The 15,399-nt window shown below is 51.8% G+C and overlaps 3 long non-coding RNA genes across 4 annotated transcripts; 1 reads left to right on the forward strand and 2 right to left on the reverse strand.

The window, feature by feature from the left end:
* Positions 1 to 47: 47 nt before the first annotated feature.
* Positions 48 to 1,569, forward strand: LOC144378461 (uncharacterized). Of its 2 annotated transcripts, XR_013440140.1 has the most exons (3): positions 48 to 188; positions 1,002 to 1,230; positions 1,349 to 1,569. It is a non-coding gene; the product is annotated as an uncharacterized LOC144378461 (long non-coding RNA). The 2 variants fall into 2 exon arrangements; XR_013440139.1 differs by having other exon boundaries at positions 1,002 to 1,569.
* A 1,754-nt stretch (positions 1,570 to 3,323) lies between these two features.
* On the reverse strand, positions 3,324 to 8,112 carry LOC144378463 (uncharacterized). Its single transcript, XR_013440142.1, has 2 exons — positions 7,666 to 8,112; positions 3,324 to 4,616 (listed from the first exon to the last, which is right to left on the reverse strand). It is a non-coding gene; the product is annotated as an uncharacterized LOC144378463 (long non-coding RNA).
* Positions 8,113 to 9,466: 1,354 nt separating this feature from the next.
* Positions 9,467 to 14,241, reverse strand: LOC120887224 (uncharacterized). Its single transcript, XR_013440143.1, has 3 exons — positions 13,300 to 14,241; positions 11,825 to 12,262; positions 9,467 to 11,458 (listed from the first exon to the last, which is right to left on the reverse strand). It is a non-coding gene; the product is annotated as an uncharacterized LOC120887224 (long non-coding RNA).
* Positions 14,242 to 15,399: the final 1,158 nt, after the last annotated feature.

Genomic DNA, 15,399 nt, shown 5'->3' on the forward strand with positions numbered 1-15,399 from the left:
AAGTTTCCGGGCTTCGCGGACGCTGGGCTGGGTTTCAGCAGCGACGTCTGAGCTTGGCAACAAAGAGGGAGAGAGCAGGCCCGGGAGAGGGAGGAAGAGAGGACTGCGGGGAGAGCGAGCCCACTGAGAAAGCCCAGAACTTGAAATTCCACCCACACGGGTTTTTGGTTTTGTCTTTTTCTTAGGAGGTAAACAAGAATGTCCTGCAGCGGGTGGGATGGCCCTTCCCCAAGCTCTGGTCACTCTCCAGGGTGGCCTCGGCAGGCATCTGGCACTTGAGAGCCCACTCCCACGGGTCTGGGAGTGAGGGTGGGTGTAAGAACTTGCTAACAGCAGGTGACACCACGTCCAACTGCAGAGTGGGAGGGTGGTGGCTGCCTCCTGCCCTCCAGTGCCAGGTCAGCCTGTGGCCCAGAACAGGAAGGAGGATTCCATGCGGGTCCTGTGCCCAGACCCATCCAGCCTCCTCCAAAAGGTGTGGTGTCCCTGTTCCCAACCTCCAAGGAAGATATTTGATGGGTGAGGCTGGAAGGATTCTCTGGCCTCGTCCTGAGCTGCAGGTCCTCAGTTGCTCTCTGCCATTTACTGTCCTCTTCTCTCTGCCTGGCTTTGAACTCCTCCAGGGCAGGGTCCTGGGGACACATCCTGGGTAGGGGCAGCAGGTGAGTAGCCCCAGGCCTGAAAATCCACAAAGTAGCTGAGCCCAGGCCCCAGAGACTGCCAAGGCCCTGCAGGCCATGGACCAGGTGCTGAGGGGCATGGGCCTCCAGCTGCCAGCTGGCTTGGGGCACTTCTGCACCTCACTGGCTATGTTTACCATTTATCCTCCCACCCCCGACTCATTTATGCAGAAAAAAGTCCCAGGCCTGCTCCTCCAGAGCACTATTTCAGGTTGGGAGCACAGAGCTTCTGCCTGCTTGTTTTTTAAAGAAAAATGGAGGGGGCTATGGAGGCCTAAGTGGGGGTCGAGAGGGAAGACCATGCTGTCTCTTCCCCCACAGAAGTGGTTTGTGGCTCAAGGAGCTGCAGCCCCGCTTCCCGAGATGGGGATCCCCTTCTAATGACGGCCCAAGCTCAGTTCTTTCTGGATTCTGTCCTGGACTTCTATAAGTGATTCGTGGAAGAGGCCTTGCTGCCCATCCATCTGGAAACTTCCGAGACTTCTGTCCCTGAGAACACAGGTTGTGGAGATGCCAGGAGGTGCCAGGGCTGGCTGGGACGGCCTGTGAGGTACCTCTGGGGGAAAATCCACCTGCCAACAGAACCCAGGATCCTGTCCCAGGCAGGGGGATGCGGCTGCTCTTCATGGTGGTCAGCCCTGGCAAAGCCTGTCCCTATTCCTCCCCAGGCCTCAGGACGCCAGCCTCACTCACTCCAGGGCACAGCGACTGACATTCCACTGAGGCAGAACACCAGGTGGAGAAGTGGCAGAATTCCCTCCTCTCAATGCAGCGCCTTGCTCAGGGCCTGGCCTTTCCCGGAGAGGGAAGCTGCCTGCTCTCTCTGCGGGCATACTTAACAGGGCACACTGTTTTATATTTTCATATAAAACATCAGGTGCATTAGAAACATGGTGTCTCCCTGACGTCTGAACTCCTTTGCTTCCTGCCTCCTTGTCACTGGTGTACTTGTCTCAAAGGGGAATGCCACCCTAGTTCTATTGGAAAATATCACTATCTTGTCCCCAGGCTGGCTGCCTGACCGTGAGCCCCCTCCTTTGTACATGGCCACACCACACCTGCGGAAGGGCCCAGTACTCAATGCTCAGCTATAACCGGCTCATAATTCTGGGTCATTTTTGAGTACAGGGCCTGCATTTTCATCTTGCTCTGGGCCTGCTAATCCTGACTTTGGCTGCTGGTTAATAATGCTGTAGAGTGAGGAGGTAAATGTCTATGATTTGTAAGTATGTTTAAACTAAGTTCTGCGTACAGAAATAATTCCACATTCTAGGTAAATGAGGTAAAAATATTTCAGTTGAAGATTACTGTGTTCAGGGAAAATGTCCACCTTTCAGGGAGGAAGATGTGAGGAAAACAGTGCAATCCACATGGGTGCATTGGTGCGTGCCTGTTGTCCCAGCAACTCCGGAGGCTGAGACGGGAGGATTGCAGCAACTTAGTGAGACTGTCTCAAAGTAAAATAAAATGGACTGGGGGTATAGCTCAGTGGTGGAGCACTTGCATAGCATGTGTGAAGTGCTGGGAAAAAAATCCTCAGCACTGGAGGGGAAAAAAAAAAAAGGAAGAAAGAAAAAGAAAAACAGTGTAATCCTAAGGCTTGGAGGATGGAATGTTCTGCTTTGCCCCGGCTCCACCAAGAAACACCCGCGCACCATCCCACAGGCGGGGTGTTCAGAGCAGTAGATCTGTGCATACCAGGCACTCGGCAAAGGCCAGTGTCCTTGATTGTCATTTGACATGAGGGCTTAGACAGTTTCACTACTTTTACCCTGAATGTATTTACCTCTTCTCATTATAAAAGTAACACACACTGCTATAGAATGTTTGGAGAAAGAAAAAGAAAGGAGAAGTTTCCACCATGTCCTTTACTCCAAAGCCTGTAGACAGTGAGGCCAGTGCGCTTCTGTGCAGTCCTAGAAATATAGGGAGGTTGACCAAGGACCACAGGGGAGCAAGGCCCCGCCCGCCATGTGCTGCCCAGCACGGTGGCTGCAGATGACCTCTGTGCACTGTATGTTCCAGAAAGCTGCAAAAAAGGGGTTTGTTTTCGTCATAAAGACATGATAAATGTTTGAGGAGATAAACATGCTTAATCTGAATTAAATACTATACTATGTATACATTATAGAAATAGCATATGGTGCTCCATAAATATGTACAATTTTTATCTATCAGTTAAAAATAAAATTGAACTTAAAAAATAAATTTAAATTCAAATTAAACTCAATTATACTGCATTTAAAAATTTCTTTTTTACCCCAACTTGTTTTTCTAAAGACTTTTTTTTAGTTGTTGATAGAACCTTTATTTTATTAATTTTTATGTGGTGAGAACCTTTATTTTATTTATTTTTATGCGGTGCTGAGAATCGAACTTAGTGCCTCACACATGCCAGGCAAGTGTGGTACCCCTGAGCCCCAGCCCCAACCCCCAACTTGTATTTTTAAAAAAATTTTCTTTTTATTGTAGGTAGACACAATACCTTTATTTTATTTGTTTTTATGTGGTGCCAGGGATCGAACCCAGTGCCTCATGTATGCTAGGCAAGCGCTCTGTCACTGAGCCACAACCCTGGCCCCCAACTTGTTTTTATTTTTTTATTTTATTTTATTTTATTTTTTTTTAAAGAGAGAGTGAGAGAGGAGAGAGAGAGAGAGAGAATTTTTTTAGTATTTATTTTTTAGTTCTCGGCGGACACAACATCTTTGTTGGTATGTGGTGCTGAGGATCGAACCCGGGCCGCACGCATGCCAGGCGAGCGCGCTACCGCTGAGCCACATCTCCAGCCCCCCCAACTTGTTTTTAAATGGAAACACAAGTGAGGCCTCACAGAAGACTGGGCAGGGCTAGCAACCCCCAAGCTGTGCAATGACCCCAGCCAACAGCACGCCAGCCGACCCCACGCCAGTGCAGCCTCCACACACAGGCGTAAATTCAGTGTGTGTGGCTGCCCATTCTCCAGGACTGTACACTGTGACAGCTGCGATATGAAAGTGCCAGTGATAGATTCTCCACACGTTGTGTCCTTGACCTTCTGTGCCTCAGCACCCCCATGTGGGACTTGCTTAAAAAATATATATTTTAATATATTTAGGCTATTATTTTAATTTCCAAGGTGGTTGCAGAATGTGCTGTCAGTCAGGGAAGAGATGAAACCACCACAGTCAGGCCTCCCTCCCCCACCCCTGTATCTCTTGCCACTTGGGCAAGAGATGCAGGGGTGGGGGACACAGGCAGGGGCCTGTTCCCAGAGAAGTGCACCATGACCACGAAGCTCAGCCAGGATAGTGGGTCTGCTGAACCCACAAGAACCAGGAATAGAGTCAGACATAGAAAAACCACAGCCCGAACCCCCGCCCCACACTGCAGCTTCTGGGAACTTAAGTTGAAGACAACAGAAATCCTGATATAGGTCAAATCCTGCCCAGGGTGGTTCTGGGCAAGCCACTTCTCATCTCTGATCCTCAGTTTCCTCAAATTTGGCGGGACAGGTGGTGGCAAACAATAACCCAGGGCCACGGACAGGAGGCAGTGACATTGTGCAGGGAACGGCACAGCGTAGGTCTGTCCATCCCTACCAGCCCTCAAGGAGAGTCCCTGGCACAGGGGCCAAGATAACCGAGCTCTGAGCCCCACGTACAGGGTAGCAGCACGAGAGGACAGGCATGCAGGGCCCAGCACCCACAGTAAGATCTGGCCCCAGCAATGCTCCTCCAGGCCACCCTTCCCCTCCAAGCATCAGCAGCTCAGCAGTCCCCAGAGGGCATGTCAGCCCTCCAGAGTGAGCCAGCACTGAGCCAGCTAGAGGAGAGGTGGGAGCCGCCCTCAGGCCCTCTTCCCTGCTGAGGCCTTGCCAGGCACCTCCCTTCGCTGGAACCGGGTGTCTTTCATGTTCTGTTCAGGAACCCAGCCCATGTCTCCAACCTGCTACAGCTGGAAAAAAAGAAATACGCTTGGTTTTACTTAATTTGTTCATAACAAGAAAAGTGTTCATTAAGGAAAATTGGAAATACAGAAAGGCACAAAAAAGAAAACAAAAATTACCCATGAGGTAATTACTGGGTATATTTTACTAAAAGTCCTTTTGGTATATTTTCCAAATTCTGTGTGTGTGTGTGTGTGTGTGTGTGTGTGTGTGTGTACACTCTCATGTGTATACACACACACTTACATAATTAGACCACACCATAGGTTACAGATGTATACATGTAATTATGGAACAGTTAGACCATACTATATTTTAGAATCATTCTGTTTGATACATTGTGAGCATTTTGTTTCATTAAATATTCTCTACTAGATTTGAAAAGTAAAAGCTAAATATCAATTTTAAAAATCAATTTTACTGAGATATAATTCCATATAGCAAGACCCTTTTAATTTGCATCATGGATTTTTTTTTTTTGGTGGTGGTGCTGGGTGGAACCCAGGGCTTCCTGCATGCTAGGCAAGGGCTGAACTGCTGCGACACATCCCCAGCTCCCAGGGATGACTTCTGACAATTATATACAATTGTGTGGCCACCATCTCTATTAAGAAAGGACACATGCACCCCACATAATGTCCTCTAGTACCCCCTTGCTCCTCCCCAGGCCACCTGAGTCCTGTCCTTGCTGAGTAGTTGAACCTTCATTTAACTTAACTGGAGAGTGGAGCAGGAACACTTGCTTGGCACACTTCCTTGGTGTCTTCTGTCTACCCAGAGCTTGGTCCTTTTTATTGCTTTATGACAGTCCACTGCAGCCTGCTGAAGCTTATATATTTAGCGATGGACAACTGTTTCTGATTTTTAGTTTATTTTTGGTTGTTATGAATAGAACTTTTGAGAATGCCAATTACTTTTCAAATTTTTCTAATGAGCAGGGTTGCTGACATGTTGGGGATACTCGCTTGTGTGGCCTTGGCCTGTCCCTTGGAGCACTCATAGATGGGGAAATGGCAAACTGATCCAGGGGCCTGCCAGAGGTCACACAGCTGGTCAGGGATAGGCCAGGAGTAAAACCCAGCCTCAAAAACCCATCATCTTCTGAACAACGCACTATCAGAATTTTCCCAGGAGGAAAGGTTTCTCCTAAGAAACTCAACTGTGGGCTGAGGCAACCTGTGTTAATGAGGCTTTGGTCTGGTCTCTCTGCCAACTCTGGGAGCATGCAAATATCTCTGGTTTCACACACACCCAGACACCCATGGCGACCTAGGAGATGATTTAGTCCATGTTCTTCCAAATGGCCCTCAGAGCCAGGATCCACAAGGAATTCCCCTTTATGGTTTCTGCACATCCTGGCCCCTAGACAAGAGGTCTGGGCTGGACTTCCACAAAACTCTCAGCAGACTTGGCCCAAGGATGTCTGGGCCATCAAATATCCCCTCAAGGGCACAGATGGCTGCTGAGGACGTTCAAGAAGATAACCCTATGGAGGCTGCTTCCATAGAGGTGCCACAGCTGATCTGGGGATAGAAGTTCCCAGCAGAAGACAAGGGATAAGGAGGTGCTTGTCAGAGTACAGGAATCCTGGGGCTGTATAGAGGGCTCCCAGGCCATTCTACAAATTTCTAGAGTTCAGAAATAGCTCAGCATTGAAACTGTAACTGAGTTTGATTTTGCCTGCTTATTAAACTAGCTCCTAGTTGTTTGACAGGCCATTCCTACTATCTTATTTAACCCTCAACAACAAAATATGGTCACCTCCATTTTACAAATGAGAAGACTGAGGCTCAGAGAGGTTAAAAAAAAAAAAAAAACTGGCCTGAAGCCACATAGCAGTGGATAGTGAGTCCCAGGATACCTATTTGTAGATGTGAAGTCTCAGCCTCCTCAGATTAGAGAAGTCTCTGCCTTTATGTAGTTAGCAGGCCCCAAAGAACACTCATTCATTGGGAGCTAGTACGTGTAGAACCCAGGACAACTCTCATGACCGTAGGGGACATAAATGGTTCAGGCCTTCACTGAATCCCGTCAGGTGCTGCCTTTCTGGGACCACATTCCAGGCCCACTTCACTGCTGAGCAGATCCACTAACACTTCATTACCCCCATGAAGAAGGTGGGTGTTGGCCCGAGTGTCAGGAATCCTGGAGGAGACCTCTGTGTATAGGAGATTAAACAAGAAAGGAAGAGACCATTCTCTGGAAAACATGTGTTTTCTGTTTACAGAGAGGCCTGTCCAGTTCCCATGCTTTGTTCTTTAATATGGAGCCAAAAAAAAAAAAAAAAAAATCAATGTGCAGCTTCCTCTCCAAGGGACATTTGAGGCTAGAAAATCCGAACTGCTGCAGACAGGCTGTGCTGGGCCCCAGGCCTGGGCCAGGCATCCCATGTGCTGTCTGCTGCCAATGTCCAGCATAGACAACCTGGAAAGCCAGTGAAATCTGAATGCCCCTTGGTGTATCCCAGGGAGAGGGGTGGGTACAGATGGGAGATGCAGTCTCCAGAGTACAATGGGTTGATTTCTTCGACACAGAGGGCATGTGTGTATTGGGGATTTCTCTCATATATAGTTCGGTTCCTGGGTCACTGGCCCAGTAGGCTTGATCTCACAGCCCGCCATCTCAGGATCAGCTACTTCTTCATGCCTTCTCCTCAGACACCATACAAAGGAAACCCTTCTCTTCCTTTGAGCAGGAGGCAAAGTACAGATGAACCTCAACTTAAAATGTTTCCACTTAAACCTTTTTTTTTTTTTTTTCAATGGTATTAAAGGGATAGACATTCAGTAGGAGAGAAATTTGAGGCCTCTGCCTGTGTATGGCCAATTTCAGTGGTAGCACTTGAAATTTTAATCTCTCCAGTGCTGGTGATAATGTGGTAAGATATCCTTTCTCTGGGCAGGAGGGCCTCCCAGCTGGGGTTGAAATTGCAAAAAGCTATGGTAAGGTACAGCTGCAGGCAACTATGCCCACTGAAAAGACTCTAGATGCCAGGTCGGCTCAATGGGTCCAAACCCAAACTGTGCCTTTTCTCCCTCTTGGTCTCGATCCCCTCACCTGTGGAAAGGGACCTTATGACGACAGTAGGTGACAGTGCTGGCATGGGGAACACAGGACACGTTCATGGGTATGCCCAGGATTGCCCGGCACGTGGTTTTCAATGACCTCTGGGCCTTCAGCCTTCCCGGAGGCACGCGCCCGGACTCTAGCTCACACTGCTGGGGCTGAGTCACGGCCAGCAGCAAAAGGGGTCTGCGTCGCTCCTCGACGCTGGGCCCACCGCGCTCCTGCCCAGGAAGGCGACGGCGGAGACCACGACTCGGGAGCGCCTTGAGGGTCACAGCCCCATCTCTCGCCCGTCCCCTCTCTCTGCCGCGGTCCCCAGTTCCTGGTATCCTGGAGGCGGGCGGGGACAGACACGCAAGCGACCTGGTGAGGCACGCTAGCCGCGACGGGCCGCGTCGGGCCCGCGGAGCAGGCACGCCGCCCACACTTCCGCCCCGCCCCGGAAGTCAGTGAGAGGAACGACGCGCGGACGCAGCGCCTGGGAGGGGCGGGGCGTCGCGAGGCAGTGGGCGGGGCCTCTGCGCGGCCCGCTCCGGAAGCACGGGCGAGGGTGAGGCGGAGCGAGCGGACGCAACTCTGGAGCCCAGGGGCAGGGCCGGATCTGGGGGCGGGGCCTCTGGGCAGCGGTTTCAGACCTCCCCCGCCGCCAGTCGAGTCGCGGCCGAGTGGGCGTGGCCGATCGGGCGGTGGCGCTTGGGGGCGGGGACTTGCTGGCTGGGGCGGGTCGTGGGCGGGCCCTCGGGCGGCTTGCTCAGAAAGCTCCGCGGAGGCGCTGCGGGCCGTGTCGCTGGGGACGGGTCATGGGTGGGGTCTTGCCGGCCGGGGCGGAGCCAGGGCGCGGGCCGGGTTGGGCTTGCGGGGTTCCGGCAGCCCGCGTTCGCGCCTCGGCCAGGCTCGACCCGAGCCCGGGCATGTCCTGTGCTAGCTGGCAAACCGGAGGTCTCATTTAACCTGGATTTTCACTTAAATTAGATATTTGTCTTTAAAAGCTTAAGACAACCGTCAGTGGAGAATTTGCAAAAGCTAGGCGAGTACCCGGTAAGAAAAGGACACGCTTTCCCGGTGCTCACTAACCAAGGTTCCTCCGGAGTCCTCTTTTTTGTAAATAGTGTACATTTTTAAAAAAAATAATCAGATAACATTGTACATACACTTGTGGATCCCTTAAAAATAACTGAACATTTTTTCCTGCCTGCCTAACCACATATTACTGTAGACAATTTGGAAAATTGAAGAAAATTAACCTGATCATACAAGATTACCAGTGTCGACATTTTGGCGTCCTTTTTTATATGTATGTTTGAAACAAAAATGAGATCATACAGTAAATACTCCTTTGTAAAGCTGTCTTCGTACATTCCTGTAAAGTGAAGGTCTTATGGAGTGTCCACCTACCAAGTTATATGTTATCATCCATAGCCCTGAGTTGGGTGGAGCCCATTTTATTAACTCATTTTATTGGATTTTTAGATTTTTTTTAGTTGTTGATAGACCTTTATTTTATTTACTTATATGAGGTGTTAAGAATCAAACCCAGTGCCTCACATATGCTAGGCAAGCACTCTACAGCTGAACCACAACCTCAGCCCTAGTATTGAATATTGATGTTGCCAATTTCATCTCTCCCTTGCTTTCTTTCTCCTTTTGTGATGAATATTCTCACAACTAAATCATCATGCCCGTCCATGAAAATTCATTTGGCGTGGAATTGCTGTGTCAAAGAATATAAACACTAATACTTTTTGTACCCATCTTTTTGAAGACATGTGTCTAAATTTAAAAAAGTAATAAATGAGTGTTTTCACACGTTTTTTGAAACAAAACACTTTATTCCCCCCCACACAAAAAAAGAACTCATGTTCAGATTATATGTAGAACTAAAACTCACACAAAATATCCAATATAATTATGGGCAAGGGTATGAATTCCTCAAAGGAGATTACAAATGGCCAATAAAACACATGAAAATATGCTTAACATCACTGGCCACCAGGGAAGTGCAAATCAAAATCATGAAATAGCACCTCACACCTACTAAGATAACCACTGTACAAATTGTTTCAAAAGAAGAAGCAAGTGTTGGCAAGGATAAGGAGAAATAGGAATCCTTGCGAGTGGCTGGTGGGCACGTGAGACAGTGCAGCCACCGTGGAAAGCTGCCTGGTGGCTCCTCAAGAACTGAGGGAACTGCCGCGTGACCCAGCAGTCTCACTTGCTCCTATATTCCCCAAGAAGCGAGAGCAGAGCACTGACACTCATGTTCACAGATGCGTTACTCAGCAGAGGAGAGGCAGGAATGAGAAGAGCCCAAGTATCCCCCACAGATGGATGATGTTCTCACACCTGCTGCCACAGAGACAAACCCTGAAAATACCGTGAGATCAGCCAGATGTAGAGGACACCTGCTGTCAGGTCGGCTTGCATGAGAAGAGTGAGCTTCAAAGGAAGGTAGAGCAGGGTCTACCCCGCAGTGGAGGGCAGAGAGGAGAAGGGGAATTATTACCTCCCAGGTCACGTGGCACTTCCGTTAGCTTCTTGAGGAGCCACCAGGCAGCTTTCCACGGCAGCTGCACCGTTTGGGATGATGAAAACCTTGTGGAGATGGATAAGGTGATGGTTGCTGCTGAGAGGGTAGATGTTGTGTGTATGCTTTAACACACACACACACACACACACACACACACACACATTTCTGGGGAAAAAAAAAAAGATCTTTCTTAGACTCTGGTCTCAAGAATGGCTGGATGAGATGAGGTCTATACAAGTAAAATGCCCCTCTTGGTTACCCCTGCCCAGATGGCCCACAGGGGTCCTTCTAAGGACCCCTGCTCAGGGCAATTGGGCCATGTCAGGTTTCACTTTTTTAGCTGAACTTAGTCTTCTATTCTGGGCCACTGAAGCAGGCAGATGCATGCGCGCGCGCACACACACACACTCTTCCTTGGCAAGCATGATACATGCTTATTGTTGATAATTTTGCAAACATGGAACAGCACCCATGAGAGAATACCCAAGGCATATCATCACTCAGAGAAAGCACAGGGGTCACGGGGGTGCATTTGTGGAGCTTCCCCTTCTACTCATGATGCGCCCTGAATCCCTGTGGCCATAAGTGGTGTTCCACGCGGTGAAGACCCCCCCATCATGAAGTGTCTCAGCATACTTCAGTGACGGCCAAGCCAGCCGTTGTGCATTCACCTTCTTTGCCCAATTCTGTGCCGTGGGCCACCCAGGTGATGTTCAGGTGTGCTGGGATGAACATCTCCTGTATACCTCTCACAAATCCCTCAGGTCACCTGGGAGAGTCTCTGTGACTCCATGGAGGGCTGGCTCTTTAAGGCTCTAGAATATTATCAGTTGGCCTTTCAGGGGGGCAGACAGACTGGCCTAGTACCCACAGCATGTGGGAGTGCTTTTTATCTAGAGGTGTCTTATTCTACCTGGCGGGAGACCTGCTGCAGCAGGAACTAACTGTGGGGACATGAGCCCAAGCCCGGGGCCTTTGGTCCACTGTGGACTCCTGTCTTCTCCCCTTTGTTGAGCAGTCCCAAGACAGTGGGCTCCGAGTTCTGCAGGACCCCGGTTCTCTGACTCTGAGGAAGGCTGGACTCCTAGGTGCCCCCAGGGGCCTCTGAGTGCTGCTAGCTCCTGGCTTGCTGTAGGGCTGGGCCTGCCTAGCGTGGGCCGTGGGGAATGCCTTCCAGTCTCCCCCAGGCCTACAAGCTCTTCACTCTCACCTGCAGGGCAGTGTCCACTGTTGCAGGGGCAGCAACGTTGGATGCATCTAAGAAGAGGACATATGAGCATCAGCCCCTAAAGCCCACCTTCAGGACCCCCAGAGGGAGGGGGCTCTTGCACGACACTCCAGTGGCCAACACACTTGGCCAGTGACACAGGGGATCTACACCAAATCTGGGGCTGACCCAAGGCACCCTCTGTCCATCTTGACCAACAGCAAGGAAGGCCAGGCACAATGGAGACACACAGCGCTCTGTCCCTCCAAACCCCCTGTCATTCAGCCCCCCCAGGCCACAGTGGTCCTCCACTGGCCTCCCTAACAGTGGGCACGGCAGCAGGTTGGCCCCGGCTCCCTCCAGCCTTCCTCCTCCCACCATTCCCCAGGGTTGGCCACCAACTATCCCCAACACACCATCCTCAGGCCAGAGAGAGCTGCCTGCCTTCTCCTGCATGCTGGTCCCTCTGAAGGGGAAGCTCAGAGCTGCTCCTCTATTTATTCCTCCTGGGAAAAACAGCTGCTGTGGCTGCTGGCTCAGCACCACCTCCTCTGGGAAGCTCTCCAGGATGGATCCCTCAGCGCTGAAGAGCTGTTGCCCAGGTGCTGGATCTACCTGCCTTCTGGTACAAGGTCCACGTCTTTGTCTTGAGCCTCATTGGGCTTGAGTTGCCTGAGAGTAAGGACTGTGCCTCAGTCTCCTCAAGGCCCCAAGAGGGTGTCGAGTCGCTGTATCATGAGGAGCAAGTCCAGGACGGTAGTCAGAGCAAGCTGCTGAGCATTGAGGAGCGGAGCAATGCCAGTCAGAGGCTAGTTCACACCAACGGGTGCAGACAGGGCAGCTTCAACTTCACCCTTGACAAGAGGGATTAGAAGGCAAAAGGAAGCTGGAATGAGATACAAATGCATGTCGCCAAGAGAAATTGCTTCCCTGCGTCTCCTTGCCATTAATTGGCTGTATGACCTTGTGAGAGTTGCCTCGCTCTCTCTGGGCCTCAGGTCTCTCTTCATGCTGAGCTGCCCTCGGTGAGGCTGGGCACAGGATTTCATTACAATTCCTGATGGTGCCCACCATCCTCATCAGCAAAACATGCACAGCGCAGCCTGTCCTTGGAAGGGAGGATGAGGTTCCTGTAGAACATTCTATAAGCCTCTGTGCAGGCTCTCAACTGGCACCGGCCATGCATCTCCTCCTTGTGGGTGGCCAGAGCTCAATGGTACTTGCCCACCACACAGTGGATTCAATCCCTGGTACACACACACACACACACACACACACACACACACTCACACACACACATACACACAAATAAGAAAGAAAGAAAGAAAGAAAGAAAGAAAGAAAGAAAGAAAGAAAGAAAGAAAGAAAAAGAAAAAAGAATGAAAAGAAAAGAAAATTAATTTCCTAAAGCCTAATGTGGAAAAATAAGATTTGGCAATTTTCTGTAGGTCTGCAATCTTTTCTTTGAAATTTGACCAGCCTGTGAATTCCAGATGTCCAAGAACTGCTGTCTACATTCTCCTTCCTGAGGTTGCTAGGGAAAGTCACTGGTCACTACTTCCTGCTTAGAGCCTGGCGTGCATCCCTTGCCTCTACACCTCCTGTTGGACACCTTGGTGGGGTACCAGGTGCTGGTTTGCAGCTAGTACAGAAACACAGCTCCTGGCCTCTCCAGAGGCTCAGGATTGGGGACATTCCTGGGACACAGTGGAGCCCAGAGGCTCAGTGGGGCCCTCCCAAGAAAGGCCTGCTTCCTGGCTGAGTCTCTTTCCAATCACTGGTAATGCCAAAGACAGTGGCCTGTCCCCATTGCCCACAGAATAAGCCACCGTGGCTAGCACCCGCTTCTCCAATTATGAAATTAATTAATATATCCTGAGTGCTACTGTACCGTGGGAATTCAGAGGTTCCTGCCTGAGAAGGAAGCCCAGGTTAGGTGACCCTGACTTGAGTGACCAGGGTGGGCGGGGTTAAGACCCTGCGGTGCGATCAGAGAATAGCTCCCAGCGCTAAAGGCTGTGTCAACGCATCTCCACGACAAGCCCAGGTGTATCCTTGTGTCTGGGTCACCAGGCTGGAGGCGGCTGCTGGGAGACACAGCCAGTTCCAGAAGTGCTTCTGGAGGCCACCGCCGGCAGCCTGCCTCACAGTTCAGGGGACTGAGGCTGGAGAAGCCCCCGCGGGTCCCAGGAGTGCAGTCAGAGCCCTGGGGCTCCCTGCCCAACCTCTTCCCTGTCCCGCACCGTGGGTCCGCCGTTCTCACGGGCCACGGAGCACTCTTGGCAGCTGGAGAGGGCTCCTGCAGGAGGCTGGAGGTGGGGTGGGGTGGAGGGCACCTGGCGGCGAGAGTTGTGGGGGGCTCCTGGCAGCAGTGGGAGGGGCCCTGGCAGGGGACGCTAGGGGCTCCGGGCCGGGCCGCCCGCCCAGTCGCGCTGCCAGGCTGATTAGCATGGGCGAGGGGCGCTGGCGCGGGGGCGCCGCCGGCCGAGCTGGCACGTCCTCCGCGGGCCCAGCTGTCCGGGCCGAGACACAAAGCGCCTCAGACGGCGGCGGCGCTCGGCCATTCACGCGCAGGGGCGGCCGGGCGCGGGCGGAGAGGAGTTCCCGCCGCCGGGGCGAAGAATAGCGCCTGGGCCGGGCGGGGCTTGGCCGCCCCGCGCTCCTGACCTTGAACCTTTGTGACTGGAGCGCATGCAAATCGCGGCGGGGCTGCGCCAAGCCCCGAGGGCGCTGCGCCGCCCGGGGTGTCCCGGCGAACAATGCGCCACTGTCCCCGCTCCGCGCCGCGGGCTGGGAACGACGCGGGCACGCACCGGCGGCGCGGCGCGGAATGCCAATGCCGAGCCGCAGGCGTGGTGCACGGCGAGTGTGCACGCGCGTGCGCGTGTGCGTGTGCACGTGGCGGTGCGGGGTCTCGGCTCACCCTCCTCGCGCTCAGCGCACCGCGCTCCGGCGCACCTTCCTTGGATGCGGGGGTCCAAGGGATTTCAGCCTCTAGGTGCATGCCCCTCCCTCCCTCCTGCCCTTCCTGTCCCACGTTAGATTGATTTTTAAGTCCTTTGATCATCAGTAACAAAATTAAGGCTGCCCAGATCCCTGCCTTACCCTGAGCGAGCTACGCCCCCTGGGACGCGCCCACCGCCTGTCTTCTTGAGGTGAACGCAGGCCAGCATCTCCACTTTTTCAAAGGGTCTAACACTTGTTAGTAACCCCCTTCACCAATGTCCCCTTTAGAGGCTGCACAGGATTGGTCTCTGTGGTTGTGCCATGGCTCCTGCCACCAGGGTTCCCCATTATAGGGACCACAGCTTGTCCACAGAGTCGTCTCAATCCCACAAGTGCTGTTCAAAGAGAAAAGACAGGGCCTGACCAGGAGTTGCTATAGTGAGCTCAGAAGGTTGTGCCAGGCCCAGACGTGGGCACTGCAGCATCTGCCCTTACCAGCCCAGAGACTGACTCGGTCATGTGACCAGCTAGACAAGAAACAGCAAGCAAATGGCCAGGGTGGAGGCTTCCCCTGGTGCTTCTACACCAGGTGATTCTAGCAGGTTCCATTCATTTAAATTGGACACACTGTGATAGGACACAGAGCCACAGCAGAGTCAGACTTCCCAGCCCTGCAGGTGCCTTGCCACTTCCTCCTTAGTGAGCAGACAGATATGAATGGTGGGAACGTGCGGTTAAGAGAATAATTCTATAAAATGGGCCCACTGGGCTCACTCCCTCCACTCTTGCTTCCAAGAAGCAATTTACCTGCAGCCCTACCTGGCCTCATTGGACAGGATACGTCACATTCCTCAGCAAACTACCTTTCACTGCAGGAGAAAAGCAGGCCCCAAATAATGTTGATAAAAGGAACTTGAGTTACCCTGAAGGAGGAGACTTTTGTGACCAAATCTCAACATTCTGGGAGATAAGGATAGTTTCTCCTAAACCATGAAAGCTGTAAGAATCTATGGTTAAGAATCCAGTTAGAACCAGTCAGCAGGGG

This window comes from Ictidomys tridecemlineatus, chromosome 6 (assembly GCF_052094955.1).
Source record: "Ictidomys tridecemlineatus isolate mIctTri1 chromosome 6, mIctTri1.hap1, whole genome shotgun sequence".
NCBI lineage: Eukaryota > Metazoa > Chordata > Mammalia > Rodentia > Sciuridae > Ictidomys > Ictidomys tridecemlineatus.